This window comes from Apodemus sylvaticus, chromosome 14, assembly GCF_947179515.1.
Source record: "Apodemus sylvaticus chromosome 14, mApoSyl1.1, whole genome shotgun sequence".
Taxonomy (NCBI): domain Eukaryota; kingdom Metazoa; phylum Chordata; class Mammalia; order Rodentia; family Muridae; genus Apodemus; species Apodemus sylvaticus.
This window is the reverse complement of record NC_067485.1, coordinates 61,760,101-61,782,980: the sequence shown is the minus strand read 5'-3', so window position 1 is coordinate 61,782,980 and position 22,880 is coordinate 61,760,101. Positions and strand designations below refer to the sequence as shown.

At 40.6% G+C, this 22,880-nt stretch overlaps 1 long non-coding RNA gene across 2 annotated transcripts in view; it reads left to right on the top strand.

The window, feature by feature from the left end:
• LOC127665037 (uncharacterized) overlaps positions 1 to 16,206 on the top strand; it is a 152,501-nt gene extending 136,295 nt beyond the window's left edge. For both annotated transcript variants that reach the window (XR_007973303.1, XR_007973304.1), the window contains 2 exons: positions 8,828 to 8,878; positions 15,931 to 16,206. This is a non-coding gene — a long non-coding RNA (uncharacterized LOC127665037). The remainder of the gene's footprint in view (positions 1 to 8,827; positions 8,879 to 15,930) is intronic.
• The last annotated feature ends 6,674 nt before the right edge of the window (positions 16,207 to 22,880 follow it).

Genomic DNA, 22,880 nt, shown 5'->3' with positions numbered 1-22,880 from the left:
TTCAGATTCAGGGCTTTGATTTGGCCTACCTCAACTTCTACTTCATTTATGAACTGCTGGAACATGTGAAAGAGCCAATCCTGCAGATACAAAGCCACAGGAGCTCCACGACACAGGGCAACAACAGGATATGTAAGAGGAATCCCTGTGAGGATCTAGTATTGATAGTATAGCAGAAGCCAGATGCCTCGGACCTTACTAATGACTCACAATAATTAACACTTACAAGCAAAGATGTATGGTCAAATGGTTATATTGTGGAACACACAGAGATACAGCACAGCTTTAGAAGGAGATTTTTTTTTTCTTTTTGGATGGGACAATTCCAAGAAGGGCAGATATGAAAGGATGGGGAGATAAGTGGGATTGGGTTACATGATGTGAAATTCACAGAGAATCAATAAAAAGGTTCTTTGGTTTTTTGTTTTTTCTAGTTGCTCATTTGTTGGCTTTTTAAAGAAGGAAATAATTTCTGGTACTCGAAACCTAGCCAAGTGCTCAGGGCTAGATCTTAGAGGAGAACTGACAACCACTACTTTACTAAACCAGCATCATCCCTAACTACATTGTAAATATTTGTTTTTATACCGACAGGGAAAGTGGAATCCTTACCCCTTCAAAGGAAACTTCTCATTGAAACAGATGGTGCCCATTACAGAACACAACTGGCCAAAATGTAGAGTGGAGACTAGTTCTAAACTAATATCTACAATGCAACCATTGTGGAAATGGGAGTAGAAATATAATAAGAGCAAGAGAAACAGGAAGCTTGCTATAAGATTCTGTCTCCTAGAAACATCAGGGAAGCTATCTGTATGTATGCAGTCTCTCCTAAGAGTGACCTGAACAAGGAAGGCACCAATATACATGATAATGCAGAAATTAAAACTCACAAGATCTACCAGCAACTAAGGGGTGTTGAGAGAAGGAGAAATAGTCTTCTCAGCACTACATCCCAAAAACATAAGCAAATTATTAACACTGTACAGACTGAGCTGGTTGTGTTTATATATTTAGGAATATAAATATATTCCTATTTAACTCACAATTAAAGAAAAGGGGGCCATGAATTTAAAAGATAACAAGGAAGGTGTTAACATGAGAGAGGTCTGAGGGAGGGGAGGAAAAGGAGGAAAGGAAGGAAATGATGCAATAATAATCTCAAAAGAACAGTTTTACAAAATATCCAAGTTACAACTAATATATATTAAAATTTTTGACTAAATTATTTCAATAGTTAAGATTTTATATTAAAACATTAGGTATGGATCAACTTAAAGATAAGAAAGAAATTATAAACCATTTTTTGCTAAATCAAAATGATATATAACAAGTGTGGTTTGCTATGAAAGTACTAACTGGAAAAGCATTCATAACATTATAACATTGTCTGCATTAATATTAAATGATAAAACTGGTTTTAAATTATTGACCTCAGATCCTATCTTCAGTAACTAATAAAATGAGAAAGAATTAAAATTTGAGAAAACAGAAAACAACTCATAGGGTCGGAAATAAACAGTTCAAAAATATAGTGAGCCTGAAGTCTGTTTATTTGAAAAACTAATAAAACATAAAATTCTATCGATTAGTCAAAGGACTAATATTAGGCAAACAGCAGGCAATGTAGGAACAAGTTCTATGGATACTAAACGGATAACAGGGGCATGTTGTGAATGACCTAATGCCAGTTATGTTAGGAAAATTGGAGAAAAATGCCTTGAAATTTCAGAAAGGCTAGTACTTGATCAAGAAGAAATAGAGTGTCTATTGCAGTAATTGAATATGTAGTCAAAGCTTTCCCCTAAGAACACTTCAGGTATATGCAATTTCACTAATAACTCTTACCAAATAGTAATGAAGTAATACAAATTCTACAGAAAGCTGTAGCTCAATTAATGTGGATAGTATCTTATACTAAGATAAACAAATGCGGTATACAAGGAAAATAGTTGAGCAACACCCTTTATGGACATACATGCAAAATTCTTATCTAAACGTTAGTAAATCATATCTAATGGTATACAAATAATCATTCTGTCACTCTGCTTAAATTTTCCACTTTATAATAGTGTGAAAGTGACACATGTGAGTTAGAGAGATGGCTCTGCAGTCCATTGCTTCCTGTTCTTGCAGAGAACCTGAGTTCAGTTCCCAGCACCAAGATGGCAGCTCAGGATCCAGAGGGCCTGACACTCATTCATGTTTAAGGGCACCTGAACTCATGTGCTCATATGTACATATTTAGAAAAATAAATTGAAGAAAGTGATATGTGTTGAAAGGAAATCATGGGTGAATTGTGGCCTTTCTCCGAGTTGCTGACACATAAGACATTTCCTTGTAATGTTGAGTAGCAATGATGACCAGCTTTGGTTCCTAGAAGCCACACATTCATGAGAGGAAATGATGAATTCTGAACTATACCTTAAATTGGCAAAGCCATGTTGGCCATTTTCAGTTTCTACTGGCCTCATAGATTCTTTTCTTCCCTTAGATTCTCATTCTGTGAGTCTTTGCTAGTGAGCTGTGTTTTATGGATTCAACTGATAACTCTTTCTAGTTATTTTATCCAGTCGTCCAGTCTATGTCTCTTTACTGGTAAGTTGAGGTCATTTATGCTTAAGGTTACTGTTGAAAGATCTTTACTGATTTCTGAAAACTTGATAGTTGTTAGATGGTTGTATTGTTCGTTCTTTCCTTTTTCCCAATTAGTGTTGGTTTACATTAGCTCTCGTTTACAGAGCTGGATATTATGGATTCCTTACAATATCCTTGGTTCATCCTTTTACTTCAAGAAATGCATTATTTCCTGTGTTCTCATTGTTGAGAATTTAAATTTTTATGCATGTGTATTGTTTTCCTTCATAGGATATAGAGTGACATTAAGTGCCTTCTACAGTTCCAGCTTGATCTTTTTAAACTCCATTGACTTGCATTTATCTTGAAATGTCCTTCTTTCTATGTCCATTGCAAAAGATAATTTTGCTGTATATAGAAAACTGTTCTAGCACTTACTTTCAGGGCTTCAAATACATCATTCCAGTGGTTAATAGCATGAACTGTTCTTGAAGAAAGTCCAAATTTGGTTCCCAGCACCTGTGTAGCTCACAACTACCTGAAACTCCAGCTCCAGAGGCACTTGCACCCACATACAAATATCCATACATTCATTCAAATAATTTTCAAGATAAAAGTAAATCATGTGTATAATATTTATTATATATGATAGCAAAATAAATATATATGATGGCAAGCTTTCCTGGTGTTTGGTGTTGCTGATGAAAAATATGCTATTATTCTGATATGTTTGCATTTATGAGTGTGTCAGTGGTCTTTCCTTATTACATCCATATTGTTTTTAGCTTCCATTTACATCCTGATTTATAATATGTCATGGAGTGGTTCTTCACTGGGTGAGGATTATTTGGCTTCTAAAGGCTCCTGTGTGTGTCTATTCCTTTCCATATGTTTGGGCCATTTTCTTCTATAATTTTACTGAATATATTCTTTATTTCTTTACATTTTTAATATCAGTTCCCTCTTCTTTCCTACAGACTCTGGGGCTTGATCTCTTTATGGTGGGTGTTCAGCTGCCTTGGATGATTTGGATATGCTTATTGCTTCCCTTTGATAACTTATTGTAGGTTTTTTGTTTTTGTTTTTGTTTTTCAGTTCATGCTCCATTCCCCATACTTTTTCTTGTTTGGTCAAATTCATTGGTGGCTCTTTCTTCTGTTGTAGGTTTATATTTTTCAAAACCTACTTTAAAAGAGTTTGTAAACTCTTCAGCCTCCCTTCTAGCCTACTACCAGAGGTAGTGAAAAACAAAGGTTAATAGAAAACGGGTTGTGGACCTATTTGGAAATAGTTCTTTGGGGCTATTCCAATCTTCATTGTCAGCTGTCCAGTCCTCTAGGGAAACAACAACACAAATCTGCAGCTGTAGTTCAGCGCACTCAGCAGTCACCACTCACAAATCAGCAATAGCAATTCAATCCCAATGAAACCTTAAAGTTCTGCCAATCAGCCTGAGTCAGTGAAAGTGGTAAGAAGGTGCCAGAATATCAAAAGAAGTTTTTGTGGTGAGTTACTCTCTATGAAGTCACAAGCAAAGATCAGTGATTCGATGCAAGGCAAACCAATGCCAGAGCCTTCCCCACTGTCTGTGGGATCATAATTATATTCTTTCTAAACGGCATGTGTATTTTCAGTTGTCTGCTTCAGTGAAACATCTTCCCACCTTTGTCTGCTTCTGCAAAGCATTCTTTCACCTGTGTCTGCTTCAGCAAAACATTCTTCCCTCGGTGTCTGCCCCAGCAAGCCATCTGACATAACTGAGTTTTCAAAGGATCCAGGTATTTCTATTTCATGCTGTATTCATTTGATTCATTTAATTTTTCATTTGTCCTTAATTTTTGTCAAAATGTTAACCACATTGTTGGGTTTTTCTTCCATGTTTGTGATCATTCTGTCCATTTGGTGGTCGTATCGTCCATTTTATTGTTGGTTCTCTCTGTTCTGCTAACGTCCCTCTTCTGATTCTGCATGGGATTAATATGTTTTTACCTTCTTTAAAGACATTGGTAATTTATACCCATAAAATTTTGAAATATTATTCTGGCATTTTGATCTATTTCAGTGTGTTTGAATCTGCTAATTGAGGAAATACCTCTTGAAGGAGTTGTGCTGCCTTTTATTTCATGTTTCTTATATTTCATATTTCAACTGGGAATCTTATCATCTCTATTTGGGGAATTCTATTGAGCACTCTATTCTTGAAGGCTTAATCAACATTACTCCATCCCCCCCCCCACACACACAGAAAAGAAATCAAAGTGTGATGATTGTATCATCACACTTAACGGAACATAAAAATTAGCTTAAAATCGGTTAATGCCCACTAACTTATCACTAATGACTATAAAATAGAAAACCTAATACAGAATGTACTGAGGTTTGTAACTATTTTAATTAGAATGTCCCCCACCCTCCTCGTAGTCTTGGGCATTTGAATAGTTGATCCCATTCATGGTGGTGTTTGGAAAGGCTTAGGAGGTGTGGCCTTGCTGACAGGATTATGTCACAAGAGACAGGCTTTGGGAGTTTGAAGACTCATGCCATTCCCAGGCAGCTATCTCAACTATGTATCTCCAGTTCAAAGATATGCATCCCCAGTATCTATTATGCCTGCTACTTATTGCCACGTCTCTCTGCCCCAACAGACTCTCATTCCCCTGGAACCATAAGCCCAAATAAACCCTTGTATAAGTTGCCCTGGTCATGGTATTTTGTCATAGCCATTAAAAAGTAATTAGTACACACTAATGTTATTTACATCTATAGTAAATGAATAGTAATGATAGGAAGAGGAGAAAGTAGAAGAGAAGCAAGTGAAATACAAGGAAATAAACAAATAAAAGGAAAATGACATAAATAAATAAATGAAAAGAGTAGATGGGGAGTAGAAAATAATGCTACAGAGGGAAAGAAAAAGAAACAACAAACTAGAAAAAAAGGCAAAATTATTTCCCATCAATTTAAGTGTTTACCAACAAAATGAGATAACTATAAAAATGGAATTTAACGCATAATGTAAACATGTCCTGTATGATAAAGTAAAAACTTTACTGAAAGTATAGCATGGAAGAAAAGGAGAAAAAAATAGGAGACAAAGAAGAGGGGGTTAAGATAAGCAGTGACCAGTAAGAAGAAAATTTAAATAAAGTGAATATTTCAAGGGGAAAAAATAAAAACATCTTTAAATGTGATAAAGATATTGCCAAATGTGTAGCAAAATTAAGGTAACCAGCAGTAGGTGTAGCAGCCACAAGGAAAGCTGACATTGTTGCATGCCTGTGGAGGAGTCAGCCATAGTGTGGTCTCTTGTCTTTCTTTTTTTTTTTTTTTTTTTATTTGCCAGATTATTGCCAGATGTTTTTTTTTATTCGATATAATTTATTTACATTTCAAATGATTTCCCTTTTTCTAGCCCCCCCCACTCCCCGAAAGTCCCGTAAGCCCCCTTCTCTTCCCCTGTCCTCCTTCCCACCCCTTCCCAGTTCCCCGTTCTGTTTTTGCCGAATACTGTTTCACTGAGTCTTTCCAGAACCAGGGACCACTCCTGCTTTCTTCTTGTATCTCATTTGATGTGTGGATTATGTTTTGGGTATTCCAGTTTTCTAGGTTAATAACCACTTATTAGTGAGTGCATACCATGATTCACCTTTTGAGTCTGGGTTACCTCACTTAGTATGATGTTCTCTAGCTCCATCCATTTGCCTAAGAATTTCATGAATTCATTGTTTCTAATGGCTGAATAGTACTCCATTGTGTAGATATACCACATTTTTTGCATCCACTCTTCTGTTGAGGGATACCTGGGTTCTTTCCAGCATCTGGCAATTATAAATAGGGCTGCTATGAACATAGTAGAGCATGTATCCTTATTACATGGTGGGGTATCCTCTGGGTATATGCCCAGGAGTGGTATAGCAGGATCTTCTGGAAGTGAGGTGCCCAGTTTTCGGAGGAACCGCCAGACTGATTTCCAGAGTGGTTGTACCAATTTGCAACCCCACCAGCAGTGGAGGAGTGTTCCTCTTTCTCCACACCCTCTCCAACACCTGCTGTCTCCTGAATTTTTAATCTTAGCCATTCTGACTGGTGTAAGATGAAATCTTAGGGTTGTTTTGATTTGCATTTCCCTAATGACTAATGAAGTTGAGCATTTTTTAAGATTCTTCTCCGCCATCCGAAGTTCTTCAGGTGAGAATTCTTTGTTTAACTCTGTACCCCATTTTTTAATAGGGTTGTTCGGTTTTCTGGAGTCTAACTTCTTGAGTTCTTTATATATATTGGATATTAGCCCTCTATCTGATGTAGGATTGGTGAAGATCTTTTCCCAATTTGTTGGTTGCCGATCTGTCCTCTTGATGGTGTCCTTTGCCTTACAGAAACTCTGTAACCTTATGAGGTCCCATTTGTCAATTCTTGCTCTTAGAGCATACGCTATTGGTGTTCTGTTCAGAAACTTTCTCCCTGTACCGATGTCCTCAAGGGTCTTCCCCAGTTTCTTTTCTATTAGCTTCAGAGTGTCTGGCTTTATGTGGAGGTCCTTGATCCATTTGGATTTGAGCTTAGTACAAGGAGACAAGGATGAATCAATTCGCATTCTTCTGCATGCTGACCTCCAGTTGAACCAGCACCATTTGTTGAAAAGGCTATCTTTTTTCCATTGGATGTTTTTAGCCTCTTTGTCGAGGATCAAGTGGCCATAGGTGTGTGGGTTCATTTCTGGATCTTCAATCCTGTTCCATTGATCCTCCTGCCTGTCACTGTGCCAATACCATGCAGTTTTTAACACTATTGCTCTGTAGTATTGCTTGAGGTCAGGGATACTGATTCCCCCAGATTTTCTTTTGTTGCTGAGAATAGTTTTAGCTATCCTGGGTTTTTTGTTGTTCCAGATAAATTTGATAATTGCTCTTTCTAACTCTGTGAAGAATTGAGTTGGGATTTTGATGGGTATTGCATTGAATCTGTATATTGCTTTTGGCAAAATGGCCATTTTAACTATATTGATTCTACCGATCCATGAGCATGGGAGGTTTTCCCATTTTTTAAGGTCTTCTTCCATTTCCTTCTTCAGAGTCTTGAAGTTCTTGTCATATAGATCTTTCACATGTTTGGTAAGAGTCACCCCAAGATACTTTATACTGTTTGTGGCTATTGTGAAGGGTCTTTCTTATGTCTTGACTGGCATTTGAGTCTGAATTGGATCAGTGACTGAACTCTGTCAGTCCTTGTTTAGTAGTTTCTTCTTTGTGAACCAGTGTCCCCTGCTGGCCACGTTTAGTTTTGCAGTCTATGGGCTGAGCAGACCTTTTTACCCTCAGGATATTTCCAGATAAGGTCCCCAACCCCAGGCAGCTAATGTTCTAGCTGGGACAGGGAGTCTCAGGGTATGCTGAGAGTCTGAGAAGTGATCACAGCACTGAGATCTCTACAGACAGAAGAGCTGTCCTCACATTTTAAGACACCCTAAGTACTTGTTAGAAGATCTTGCTAGAAGGATGAAGTTGTGGTTGCTGGTAGATTTTGCATCTTTATAGCAGTGATTGACAGATACTTCATTCTAAAGATCAGCTCACCCATAAACTCAGTATCCAATAACCTCACCCATAAACTCATACCAACACTCATACCATAAACTCACCCACAAACCGTAGTGATGACATCTGTTCCCAGCCACCAAAAGTAGGCTAAATCTCACTATCATTCCCTACATCTTGCATGTCTTATGCAGCATTTGACCAACATCTTTACACAGCTCTGACCCAAGGAAGTCCCTCACCTTGATGCTGTGGCAGATAGGCTTCCTAACCTAGGGTTTCCCCTGTTATGTCCCCAGCCTCAAATGGCAAGGTTTCTCTCACACAGTGGTGCCTGGCCCTGAGTCACGGAGAGTGACAAAATGAGATTTCTTTCTGGGTTGGCCTATACACTGGAGGGAACCAGTTTCTGTCTCACCAAACTTTACACTGTAGTTGGAGCTTGTCTTGAAGCTAGGACTGCCAGTCATTTCCATGTGGAGAACCTTGTAGGTAGGGACATCCTGTACCCCCTGCCCACTACACATACACTGAGAGCAGCAGGGATGCAATGGTGTTTAATTTGGTTTACTTTTCTGCAATATGTTGCCTGTCTGTTCCTCTGTATTTTTCAGGGACTTTATCCTTACCCTTATGATCCTCCAAAGCTCCTTTTCTGCTCTTCAGAGTAAAGTCTAATTTTTCTTATCTCATTTTTTTCTTTCCTTGCTCACAGGAAGACATCTGCTGAGATCAAGCTGTGACCTGCTCGACGTTACTAGATTGTGTAAGAGAGGAGTTTTTCAGGCTTTGCGTTGCCCCCAAGAAACTCCATTTTCCAAGCAGCTTTTGACTCTGGTTTGAAGATGGAGGATGACTCAGTATCTTAGTGGGCACATAAACAGTGTCATCTGTTTAGCACCACCCACAAGACACTGGCTGATAAATAACTTTATTGCTAAAAGTAGAAAAGGTGCCACCCTATAAGTTTGTCTGGGTACAATAGGGACGGTATTAAAATCAGATCAGCATAGCCAGACTCAGCAGCTTATCAGATATAGGATGGGTGTGACATACCCACCTGGTCCCATGAATGGGGGGGGGGACATCTCTACTTACCTGTTGTCATCTGAGCACCCAGTGTGCTATGGGCATCTAGAGACCTGTAGGTAGAGAACTCCGGACAGTCTTGGGGGCTTCCATTTGGTTGTCTCTACTCTTGATGCAGCCCTGCTCAGTTTGTTGTCCATCGTATCTCTCTGGACGTGCTGTCTGGCCATTTATATGTCTGAATTTAGCCTTGCCCTTTGCCTCTATGACCTTCTTAGTTCTGTGCCTTACGTCTCTAGCTCTGTTCAGCCCTGAGGCTCAGCTCAAACCTGTGACCCAGAAGCAGCCTGACTCTACGACATCAGAATTCGCTCTCTTATCCCCACAACGGCTTCATTTTTTCTTTCCTTTTTTTCCTCATTCTTGCCAGCTTTCCATTTCTGCTTCTATCAGTATCCTCCAAAACTCCTTGAACTCAGCTGTGTCATCTCTAGCGCTTCGTAGCTATTCTGTAACCTACAGACATACATATCTAGACATTACATAGATTCACTGTAGGATGTAGAATGTGAGATGTGAGAGGTGATCTTAGTACTTAAGGCTGGAATTAAAACTAAACAAAACAGAACAAAACAAAATTGCCTTCCTTAGAGCTACCAAGTAAACTAGGACAAATTCGGAAGCTTTTGTTAGAGAAACCAGCATCCCTTGTGAATTTATTGTCAGTTAATAAGGTCTGACATGGTGGAAAGATTCACATGTTTGTCTATGTTTTTGACATAGGGTATTCATGACAGCTTACTTGAAAGATTTTTCTTTTTCTTTTTTATTTTTTTATTCAATTTATTTTTTATTTACATTTCAAATGATTTCCCCTTTTCTGGCTCCCCACTCCCCGAAAGTCCCGTAAGCCCTCTTTCCTCCCCCTATTCCCCCATCCACCCCTTCCCACTACCTTGTTCTGGTATGCCCCTATACTGCTACACTGAGTCCTTCCAGAACCAGGGGCCACTCCTCCATTCCCCTTGGACATCATTTAATATGTGGATTATGTCTTGGGTATTCCACGTTTCTAGGCTAATATCCACTTATCAGTGAGTGCATACCATGATTGATCTTCGGAGGGCTGAGAAGCACCTTAAAAATATTCAACATCATTAGTCATTAGGGAAATGCAAATAAAAACAACCCTGAGATTTCACCTCACACCAGTCAGAACGGCTAAGGTTAAAAACTTAGGAGACAGCAGGTGTTGGCGAGGATGTGGAGAAAGAGGAACACTCCTCCACTGCTGGTGTGGTTGCAAATTGGTACAACCACTCTGGAAATCAGTCTGGCGGTTCCTCAGAAAACTGAACATGACACTTTTGGAGGACACTGCTATACCACTCCTAGGCATATACTCAGAGGATTCCCCAGCATGCAATAAGGACACATGTTCTACTATGTTCATAGCAGCCCTGTTTGTAATAGCCAGAAGTTGGAAAGAACCCAGGTGTCCCTCAGCAGAGAAATGGATACAAAAAATGTGGTATATTTACACAATGGAGTACTATTCAGCCATCAGAAACAATGAATTTATGAAATTCTTAGTCAAATGGATGGAGCTGGAGAACATCATACTAAGTGAGGTAATCCAGTCTCAGAAGATCAATCATGGTATTCACTCTTTTTCTTTTTTAAAAAAGACAGTTTATATGAACACTTGATCTTAATCTCATGGAAGCAGTTTTTATTTAATACTTAAAGATTTATCAACATGGTTTATCTTCTTTTTTTAATTATATATTTTTATTTTCTATATTCTTTGTTTACATTCCAAATGATTTCCCCTTTCCCAGTTCCCCCCTCCCCCTATGTCCCATAAACCTTCTCTCCACTCATTCTCCAATCACCTCTCTCCTTTTTCTCTGTCCTGATACTCCCCTCCAATGTTAGATCAAGCCTTTCCAGGATCAGGACCCTCTCCTTACTTCTTCATGGGAGTCATTTGTTATGCTAACTGTGCCTTGGGTATTCAGAGCTTCTGGGCTAATTAATATCCACTTATCAGAGATTGCATTCCATATGTATTCTTTTGTGATTGGGTTGCCTCACTTAGGATGATATTTTCCAACCATTTGCCTAAAAAATTTGTGAATTCATTGTTTTTAATTGCTGAGTAGTATTCCATTGTGTGTAAAGATTATTTACCTATTAATAATACCATGCTACCTTTTAGCATGAAAGGATGCTAGATTTTGTCAAATGCTTTTTCGGAATCTAACGAAATGACCATATTAATTACCACAATTAATTTCTGTAAATTAATTGTGGTAATTAATTTACCACAAAATACCACATTTTCTGTATCCATTCCTCCATTGAGGGACATCTGGGTTCTTTCCAGCTTCTGGCTATTATAAATAAGGCTGCTATGAACATAATGGAGCATGTGTCTTTATTGCATACCGGGGGATTTTTTTTGGGTATATGCCCAGGAGAGGTAAAGCAGGGTCCTCCGGAAGTGTCATGTCCAGTTTTCTGATTTCCAAAGTGGTTATACCATCTTACAACCCACCAGCAGTGGAGGAGTGTTCCTCTTTTTCCACATCCTTGCCAACACCTTCTGTCTCCTGAGTTTTTAACCTTAGCCATTCTGACTGGTGTGAGGTGAAATCTCAGGGTTGTTTTGATTTGCATTTCCCTAATGACTAATGATGTTGAGCATTTCTTAAGATGCTTCTCGGCCATCCGAATTTCTTCAGGTGAAAATTCTTTGTTTAGATCTGTACCCCATTTTTTAATAGTGTTATTTGGTTTCCCGGGTTCTAACTTCTTGAGTTCTTTGTATATATTGGATATTAGCCCTCTATCTGATGTAGGGTTGGTGAAAATCTTTTCCCAGTTTGTTGGTTGCCAATTTGTCCTTTTGACAGTGTCCTTTGCCTTACAGAATCCTTGTAATTTTATGAGGTCCCATTTGTCAATTCTTGATCTTAGACCATAAGCTATTGGTGTTCTGTTCAGGAACTTTTCCCCTGTGCCTATGTCCTCAAGGGTTTTCCCCAGTTTCTTTTCTATTAGTTTCAGTGTATCTGGTTTTATGTGGAGGTCCTTGATCCATTTGGAGTTGAGCTTAGTACAAGGAGATAAGAATGGATCAATTTGCATTCTCCTGCATGCTGACCTCCAGTTGAACCAGCACCATTTGTTGAAAAGGCTATCTTTTTTCTACTGGATGTTTTCCGCTCCTTTGTTGAAGATCAAGTGACCATAGGTGTGTGGATTCATTTCTGGGTCTTCAATTCTATTCCATTGGTCCACTTGTCTGTCACTGTGCCAATACCATGCAGTTTTTAACACTATTGCTCTGTAGTATTGCTTGAGGTCTGGGATACTGATTCCCTCAGAAGTTCTTTTACTGTTGAGAATAGTTTTAGCTATCCTGGTTTCTTTGTTATTCCAGATAAATTTGAGAATTGCTTTTTCTGACTCTGTGAAGAACTGAGTTGGAATTTTGATGGGGATTGCGTTGAATCTGTAGATTGCTTTTGGCAAGATGGCTATTTTAACTATATTAATCCTGCCAATCCACGAGCATGGCAGATTTTTCCATTTTCTGAGGTCTTCTTCGATTTCCTTCTTGAGAGACCTGAAGTTCTTGTCATATAGATATTTCACTTGTTTGGTTAGAGTCACACCAAGATACTTTATATTGTGAAGAGTGTCATTTCCCTAACTTCCTTCTCAGCCTGCTTATCCTTTGAGTATAGGAAGGCAACTGATTTGCTTGAGTTGATTTTATAACCAGCCACTTTGCTGAAGTTGTTTATCAGTTGTAGGAGTTCTCTGGTGGAGTTTTTTGGGTCACTTAAGTATACTATCATGTCATCTGCAAATAGTGATAATTTGACTTCTTCCTTTCCAATTTGTATCCCCTTTACCTCCTTATGTTGTCTAATTGCTCTAGCTAGAACTTCAAGTACTATATTGAAAAGGTATGGAGAGAGAGGACAGCCTTGTCTAGTCCCTGAGTTTAGTGGGATTGCTTCAAGTTTCTCTCCATTTAGTTTGATGTTGGCTACCAGTTTGCTGTATATTACTTTAACTATGTTTAGGTATGGGCCTTGAATTCCTGTTCTTTACAAGACTTTTAGCATGAAAAGATGCTGAATTTTGTCAAATGCTTTTTCAGCATCTAATGAAATGATCATATGTTTTTTTTTTTTTTACTTTGAGTTGGTTTATGTAGTGGATTGCATTGATGGATTTCCTTATATTGAACCATCCCTGCATCCCTGGGATGAAGCCTACTTGATCATGGTGGATGATCGTTTTGATGTGTTCTTGGATTCGGTTGGCAAGAATTTTATTAAGTATTTTTGCATCAATATTCATAAGGGAAATTGGCCTGAAGTTCTCTTTCTTTGTTGGATCTTTGTGTGGTTTTGGTATCAGAGTAATTGTGGCTTCATAGAAGGAGTTGGGTAGTGTTCCTTCTGTTTCTATTCTGTGGACATGGTTCATCTTCTTAATAACCCAAATGCCACTCATAAGAGTATATGAAGAAATATAGAAAAGATTTAAAAATCTTCCAAAAATAACCCCAAATTCATGCCTGGTTTTCTTTTCCACCTGTTAGATGACCCACGTACAATATCTCTGTAAGTCACCACATCTACCAACAAACTGAATGTTTTCCTTTTAGATAAGAAATAAGGCAGAGTTTACGCTTAAAAATTGTGTTGATCAAAATATACACATTCTTATTTGTTCAGCCAGACATTGAAGAGAAATGCAAGGTGTTGAGATCAGAAAGCATCAAGGACTGATTTTGTTCACAGATGACCTGATTTGTCATGGAGCAATACCTGATGGACATACTAAAAAAGTCAGTGAAACTAATAATTACACTTATAGATGTGACAAGATATAATGTCAAAACCTGAAGGTCAATGTGTTTTGATATATTAGTATCTTTTAGCCACCTTCTTTTAGACTATCTTCACATGAGCCAGATGTTCAGAAGTTGGTATTAAAATTCATGCTGTTTACAATGCACAAACATTATGAAATATCTGGGATAAGATCCAAGTTGTACCATGACATATCTATACATTGAAAACTAAAAACTATGACAGGAGTAACTTTAAGAGATTTAAATAAAACAAGAGACACATTGTGTTCGTGGGTCAGAAGACTCAAATTAATAAGGTATCATGTCTCTGCAGTTTGATTTATATATTCAACATAGTTTCAGTTGGAAAAATAAGCTCCCCCAGCTAACGTTCCACCAATGCTTCTAAACTACACAGAATATTGGCTGGGGGAGAAGTTATGACCTTTGTTGCCAGCGCACTGTTTGCCTGTATCAATGCCTTTGGGTGCTTGACTTTGCAAAGCTTCTGCCACTTCAGCCTGCCTTCAGCTGTTTCTACTGCAACATCTGGGCCATTTGTAAAGACATCTTATAACCACAGCTTTTCCTAGAAGCATAAAGTCCTTCCCACTGTCCCAGTTTGTTCCTTTGTGGCTATGATAAAGACCATGATGATCAGCAGCTTTGGGAAGGAAAGGGTTTATTTGGCTTACTGGTTACGGTTTATCACTAAGGGGAAGGGCAAGGCAAAAACTCAAGGTGGGAACTTGAAGCAGAACCCACAGGTTGACACTGCTTACTGGCTCTATTCCCCTGGCTGGCACAGCTGCTTTTCTTAGACAGTTCAGGCCCACCTGCCTAGGGAGAGTGCTACCCACAGTGGGCTGCGATTTCTTCCATCAACCATTAATCAACTAAATCCCACAAAGATAGGCCTGATGGATAAACTGATGGAGGCACATATTTTCAATTAGGGTTCCCCTTTCCCAGGTGATTTTAGTTAACAAAAGAAAACATTTCCCCCCCACCCCCACCAAAACTAATCAGCCCACCCTTAGTAATAGAAATAGCATAGGTAGAGAACATGTTTTCCATTTACCTGCCTGTACTATTCTGGAAAAGAAGTCCAGAGGCTGGACATGGTGGTGCACGCCTGTTATCATAGCCCTGAGGGGGTTGGAGGAAATAGAACCTCAGGTCTGAGGACAGCCAGGGTTATGTATCAAGATCCTATCACAAAACAATAAAAACAAAACAAGAGGTGAGAACTTGCTCCTTGGTAGACTGTTTGCTTAGGCAAGAACTTGATTCAGAACTGAGTGAGTAATAGATTTATTTTTTTTTTTTGGAAAAAAAAAGAAAAGAAAACATGGAACTTACTAAAAATGAAACTGGCATTCAAAATTCTGGGCAGCAAGAAGTTTATGACTTGCATCCGTAGAAACCAAATGTTAAAAATCTTTGATATAAAACAATAAGACTCAAGCGGCATGCTAGAAGAATTTTCTAAATACTAAGAATAGTAGTTCCTTCGATATTCCTCAAGAGAAGAGAAATCCTGTGTTTTGATCCATGCTGCATATCTATTTAAATTTCCTTCTGACTCCATTGCAAAATCTTTCCAAAACTGTGCATGCAGGTCGCAATTGGGAAGAGAAAATAGAAAAATCAAAATGGAACAGGCCAGAAGACAGCCTAAGAGACACAAAAAAAAGCCCCCACTTAATATCTAAAGACAAATTACCTGTTTCCCCTTGCCCTGCCTGCGTGGGTTCCATGAGAGCCCCAGAGAAAGGGGAGCGGGGACCACCTGAGGCTAGCACAGGCGTGCAGATTCCTCCTTGGAAGTCTCTTAAGAATTTAGTGCTTGCATTTGGAGCTTTTCCTGGGAAATTTTCTCTTTCAACGTGTATTTCTTACCATTTCAGGGTGAAGAAAATCCAGACCTCAGCAACATTGTTAACGTGGCTGCTGTAATTGAAGGCTTTTGTGGTGGTCTTGTGGAGCAAATAAGAAAGTTTCGTGGGAACAGCACATTCCTTCATAGGTGCCTGGAGTGTTTAAAAGAATGTTTCTTTTATGTAGCTTGATGTGGATATAGTCTAAAAATATGCAGCCACTTTCTCCAAGCTACCACAGAGCAGGGATTTAGAAATGATTCATTCTCTCTCTCTCTCTCTCTCTCTCTCTCTCTCTCTCTCTCTCTCTCTCTCTCTCTCTCTCTCTCTCTCTCCTCCCTCTCCATCTCTTTCTTCCTCCCCCTCCCTTCACCTCCTCCCTCCATTCTTCCCCCCTCTCAGCTTTTCTTCTCTCTCTCTCTCTCTCTCTCTCTCTCTCTCTCTCTCTCTCTCTCTCTCTCTCACACACACACACACACACACACACACAATGTCTTTAGGCAGGGTGCCACTGTGTAACCCTAGTTGACCTAGAACTTCCCTTGTAAAGCAGACTGACTGTGAACTCAGAGATCCTCCTGCCTCTGCCTTTAGAGAGCCAGGCTTAAAGGCGTGAGGCGCCACACCCAGCAGTGATGGGTGTTTTCATGATTCTATACCACACTCTATTAAAGGATTTGGTCCTTCTATCTCCAGAGCATTTGTCTTAGTCGGTTCCTGCTGGCGCAACAAAATACCTTGACTGAACAACTTATAAAGCATGTCACTTCCGGAAGATCCAGCTATATACCACTCCTGGGCATATACCCAGAGGATTCCCCAGCATGTAATAAGGATACGTGCTCCACTATGTTCATAGCAGCCCTATTTATAATAGCCAGAAGCTGGAAAGAAACCAGATGTCCCTCAATGGAAGAATGGATGCAAAAAATGTGGTATATACACAATAGAGTACTATTCAGCCATTAGAAACAATGAATTCATGAAATTCTTAAACAAATGGATGGAGCTGGAGAACATCATACTAAGTGAGGTAACCCAGTCTCAAAAGATCAATCATGGTATGCATGGTATGATAAGTGGATATTATCCTAGAAAATTGGAATACCCAAAACATAATCCACACATCAAATGAGGTACAAGAAGAAAGGAGGAGTGGCCCCTGGTTCTGGAAAGACTCAGTGTCGCAGTGTAGGACAAAACCAGAACAGGGAAGTGGGAAGGGGTGGGTGGGAGAACAGGGGGAGGGAAGGGGGCTTATGTGACTTTCGGGGAGTGGGGGGGGGCAGAGAAGGGGAAATCATTTGAAATGTAAATAAAAAATATATCAAATAAAAAAATTTAAAAAAAGAATAAAAACTTGATTTATCACATTTCTGGAGAGAGCAAATCCAAGGTCAACACACTGGCAGCTGAAGTGACTGCTGAAGGCTTTTCTCTCCTTTCAAGATGGAACCTTGCTGCTTTCTTCCTGTGTCCGCAGGGAGAAAGGGAACCAAATGTGCTCGGTCAAGTCTTCCTGAAAGCACACAATCCAATTGGCTGGAACATAGGCCTCCTGAAGTCAAGGTTTCAGGATTAACACTACTATGTAAAGGATTAAATTTCAACCTGAGTTTGGGGAACACGTATTGGAACCTTAGTGCATTCCTGTTGCTCTTGAAAACTCAAGTCTAGTGGATCAGCCTACCATACATCTGCAAACTGGGCCTCAGCATTGTCATACAGGGTCCCCTCTGTGAAGGCAGGTGGCTTTCACTGAGATCCTGGACTTCACTCTCACCCAGAATAATCACTCCTAGCCTCTTCCTCCTAGGTCATGGTTTTATAAGAGAATTAGAGGGAGCTCATGGCTCCAGGTTCCTCAGCCATATGGATCTGTCCCAATCTGCTGATCCCCTCCCCCTGCCCTGACCCCTTTGCCTCTGGCTTGTGCTATTGCAGGAAGTGAGCCAAGCCTTGGTAGCTACTCTTTGGCTCTGTCCTGGATGGCCCTGCCTGATGGCTGCAGTAGTGTCCACCTTCCACATACCTTAGTGTTATTTTTTTTAAAGCATGTATGAGAGATTATCCAATCAGTTCTCAGTTATACATTGCAGAACTCATGATTTCTCATTTTCTGGTTTCCTGTGTGGACCAGAGGACCTGGACAGGAAGTTCCTTCCTAACTTCAGTGTCTCATGCTCACTCCCAAATCATATGTTCCTCCTTCTAGGTTCCCCTCCCACCAGATCTATCATTGGCCACCTCAGACACTGACTGTGCTGCCCTTCCCAGAAGGTCCTCTTTGTCTGTATTTTTCTGAGTGTTCTAGGTATGAACATACATACACATACATACATATATACATACATACATACATACATACATACATACATACATACATACATCACTAGTGAGGCCAGGACCAAGTCTAGAAACCTGGTCTTTCACAAGACAGATCTCCCGGCTTTTCTTATAGTTTTTCCTCTCTTGGATCCTGACACAAGGCAAGCAGGATGAGAAGGTAATGGTCATCACCACGACAGATATTTACAAATCTCAAAATCACCCCTTTCCTGGCACAGTCCAGCATCAGTAACTCCTACACTTGGAGGAGTGAAGTGAATATATTTTTCCTTGCCTCTTGTGATTGACCCTCTTCATTGACTGATTCAATCTCTACTTGAGACCCTGGAAAAACTAACATTGTCTCCCTAGAGCCTTCTACCTAAGATTCAGAATCCAAGGCAGGAATACACACAAACATACATGCACATGCACACGCACACAAATGCACTCACTGTGCATGGCAGAAGTACTACAGCAGCTGTCTTCTAGCCATCCTCGACTATTTCTGTCACAGGAAAAGTCAGGGAACTCTACAGTCATGCCCTGGATCTCTCCCACCCTGTGCCCTGCCCCAAGACCTGGAGAAACAGTGGCAACTGCTCAGCCAAGGTGGTGATTTGGAAGTTGCAGCTGCAGTGGGAGCATGGACATCAGCGAGCTCTGTCCTGTTTGCTGGGAACTCAGATGAGAACATTTCCCCCCAGCTTTCCCAGTGATTCACGAGCATCTAATTCCAGGCAACTAATCATCAGATTCTTAAAATTGAAAATCCTGTTTCTTTTACTGATTCTTGACTATTGACCGCCACACCAGCAGATTCCAAGAAGGCGATAAGTCTATATTGAACCCAGAATCTATTTCCCCTTACCTAGACCCCACCCACACCCTTTCTTACAAACGTTTCCCCTTAGTTCTGTTATTTCACTGACCAGCCTTTGCCAGAATATGTCTTCTCATAGTTTCTTTAGAACCACAGAGGTAGTTGCTGGGGAATATTTATGCTAACTGCACACTTCTAAAATAATTTTATACTCACTGAAAATTTTCCTGTTTTACAAGTCCGTGAGTGTGTATGATATGTATGTGCACACGCATGTGGGCAACGTACACTCATGTGCAGAGGCCAGACAAGAATTCAAGTTTCTGCTTCTATCACTCTGCACCTTACTCCCGTGAGACAGGGCCTCCCACTGAGCCTGGATCTAGGCTGACAGCCAACTAGCCCCAGTGAACCTTTTGCTCCACCTCCTACAGGGCTGAGGTTATGGGTGTATACAGCGCCACACCTGCATTTTTATGTGCATGGTGAGGATTTGAACTCAGGTCCTCCTTCTTGTGCAGCAGGTATTCTCACCCATTTCACTAGTCCTATTTATTGGGAACGAGACAGGGTCTCGCTATGTAATTCATGATGGCCTCAATCTCACTATGTTCCTGCCTTAGCCTTCCCCGTCACCCAACCCAGTGCTGGAATTACAAGCATGCTCTGCCAAGACCAGCATCTTTCTGTTATTTTAATGGAAACTTCCTGGAAGGCACTTGTTCTCACGTTTCCCATTTGCCATGCCCCTTACGCAGACATCTGAGGATGTCTTCAAGATAGCTTTTTCTTTAGAGCAACTACAAGTGAAGACAGACACGGTGATTACTTCGGTGGATTGGGTAATGTTTCAGATGATAGCATCCTCCAAGGTGAGCCACATGCCGTGTGAAAATGGATGGGGCTTGTTCTGCTGGAGAGAGCGGGAGAGCCAGGATGGAGATCTCTGCGTGCGGACTCCGAGCCTGTGGCCAGGCTTGGCCTCTGCGGGCAGCAATTCTTCCGGGGGAACTCCCTCGGGTATTTCTGCAGCAGTGTCAAAGGAATTGTATTACACGGTGCTCTATCCAATTAATCCAGAAGACAGAACGCGATGCTCAAGACACTGAAATCCTTGACTGCAGAAATCTCTGGCCAGCGCTCGCACTCTGGCACATTAAAGCACTCTGACTGCATTGAAGAAAACCCTGAGGCAAAGAGCATGGAAGGCGAGGAGTTTCCTCTCCTCAGAAGGTGTGAGGGTTTCTATTTTCACACAGCACTGCTCTTTTTCCATGACATGGTTTCAAATGGGCCACGACTATTTTGCCCACATCACCTGTCTTCTCAATGAGCTAAGCTGTAGCCCAAACTTAATTACCCAACCTGGCAAGTTCGTTGCAGGAAAAGACCAGCAGACTTGCTCTCAGTGCAAAGCAAAATGTATTCGTTCACGGATTTCAGTGATGTCTTTGTTCTTTTCTCTGAGTTAGGAAGACAGATCACTGAGAGGCCAAGGCCAGGATGGCTGTGAAGGTCCCATGCCTGTCATCCCGGCACTTGGAACATAGAGACAGGGGTTGAGACTGGTGATTACACAGTAAAACCCTGTCTAAAAAAAAAAAAAATCAAGCTCTCAATTTTTGATGTAGAACCAGATAAGAAAAGCTCAACCGGCTGGTAACTCTAGCCACCAGGTACAGCTTGGAATTGTGTCATCTCCTGGAGGACTGAACACTGTATAATCTGCAAATTGCCCAGGATGTTGGCAGTGGTGGCGGTGGCGGGGGTGAGGATTCCACATTTCCACTTTCCCTTTCAAGTTGCACCTCGTGGACTTACAGACTTTTAAAGATCCTTAATGTGGGTTGCTGGTTGGGGTAGAAAGGGCTGAAAAGAAGATTGCTTAGAATAGTTTGTAATGTGAATACAACTTAAGTACCATCCTGCCATTTCTGTATTACAGAGGCGGGTGGAGGGAGGCTGCAGGTGCGTCTCTTTGCCAGGATCTATAGTGGCATATTTTTGGAAGACTGTATAATGGAGTGCCCATTATACCATAGGTTTCATGAGATAATTACGAAGCACTAAAGCCAATCAGCATACTAAACTGGCTGAATATGCTAGCATTCTAATTTTGTATAGAGGGTGATTACTGTTATTATTATTTATAGAGTTTGGTAAGTGTACATATACTTTATAAACACGTAGGCAGACAAGTCACTGCGCCTGGAGAGGCCCAAGTTCTAATCATATGAATTAGACAGTGTAACTGGAAAAAAAAAAAACAGGACCCACCTACTCGGCACAAAGATGGCAGGAGACTGCCTGGCAAAGACAGTTCAAGAAATAAGTGTTTGCAACGGAATGGCACCATGCAAGCGAGTGGGGTTCTACCTTCTTTTCCCTCTCACTCCTTCTGGTAATGGCGGAGGCAGTCATGTGTTTTTTTTCTGTGTAACTCAGGTTGGCCTGGAGCTATGTTGCTATCTAGACTGAGCTGCTTTGAAGTTGAAATTTCCCAGAACCTACCATCCGAGTGCTGGGATCGCAAGTGTGTATCTCCATTCTTAGTTCTGAGCAAGTGTTCTTTCAGATCTACATTGAAGTTGCTTTATACAAAGCAAGAAGAACCAAGTCAGTGTAAGGAGACCCATATGAAACTACTTCCTGGAACTTTCTAAGAAATTCTACCTCCTTCCTGTGAATTTCATTCTCCTTAATCATACCGACGGACAACTGTGTTCCCAATCACAATGCAAAGGGGAGAGGAAGGAGGGGTTCTAGTCTATTCTTCAGTGGCAGGAAAGGGCAGAATGTACTCGATGTTCTGAGTTCACTCTGGCTAGAACATTTTGCCTTCTTCCAATCGGTGAGACAAACCAAAGCTTTGCCACTTGTAATGTTTTCTTCAGGCATAGGCAAATCTCTACATAGGAGTACATGTTATAACATCTGCCTGCCCATTAAGGAAATCAAGCCAGATTCCAACAGAAAACACTGGGCTGTCTCTTTACTGCTGCTCTTCAGGTTGCATGATGTGGCAAAGAAGTTGCTTGCCAGCTACACATTCTGATTGTGGCCCTTTGTAGTAAAGCAGGCCTCACGACAGGCTCACTGTGAGAGCCTGCGTGCGTGGAAGTTTTCTTACTCCACAGGGACAAGTGTGTAAGCAAAGTGCTACGAGCTTTAATGTAAAGATACAACTAAACTTGATCTTAGCCAAAAGGCTGAGGAGCAATGTAACAATACAACTAAATATAGCTTTAATCCCAAACTTATTGCCTGGCCGCAATTATACATAAAATACTGAGTTATCTAATTGTTTCTTGGTTACTTTCTCTCCCTGTCCCTGTCTCTTTGTATGTTTGTATGTGTGATATATATGTCTAGGTGCATGTACTTAGACATAGCAGGACAGAGCCATCTTTATCACTCTCTACCTTTTCATTGGGACAGGGTCTTTTACTGAACTGAAAGTTCACCACTTCATCAACACTGGCTGGGCACTGAGCTCCTGGGATCTGCCAACTTCCTCCCCATAGCTCTGGGGTCTGAGTGTGACTGTCTATGCCTGCTTCTTTTATTTTGGTGTTTTTTCTGTTTGCTTGTTTGTTTGCAGAGTCTTACCATGTACCATTTGTCTGCCCTAGGACTCACCATGTAGACCAGGCTGACCTCAAACTCACACAGATCTGCCTGTTTCTGCCTCTCAAGTGCCAGGATTAAAGGCATGTACCACTATGCCTGACCCATGCCTGGCATTTATGTGGATACTGAGGATTTGAGTGGCAAAGCAAGGAGTCTTACCATTGTTTTAGCTCCATAGCTACCATTTTAGTATAAAATG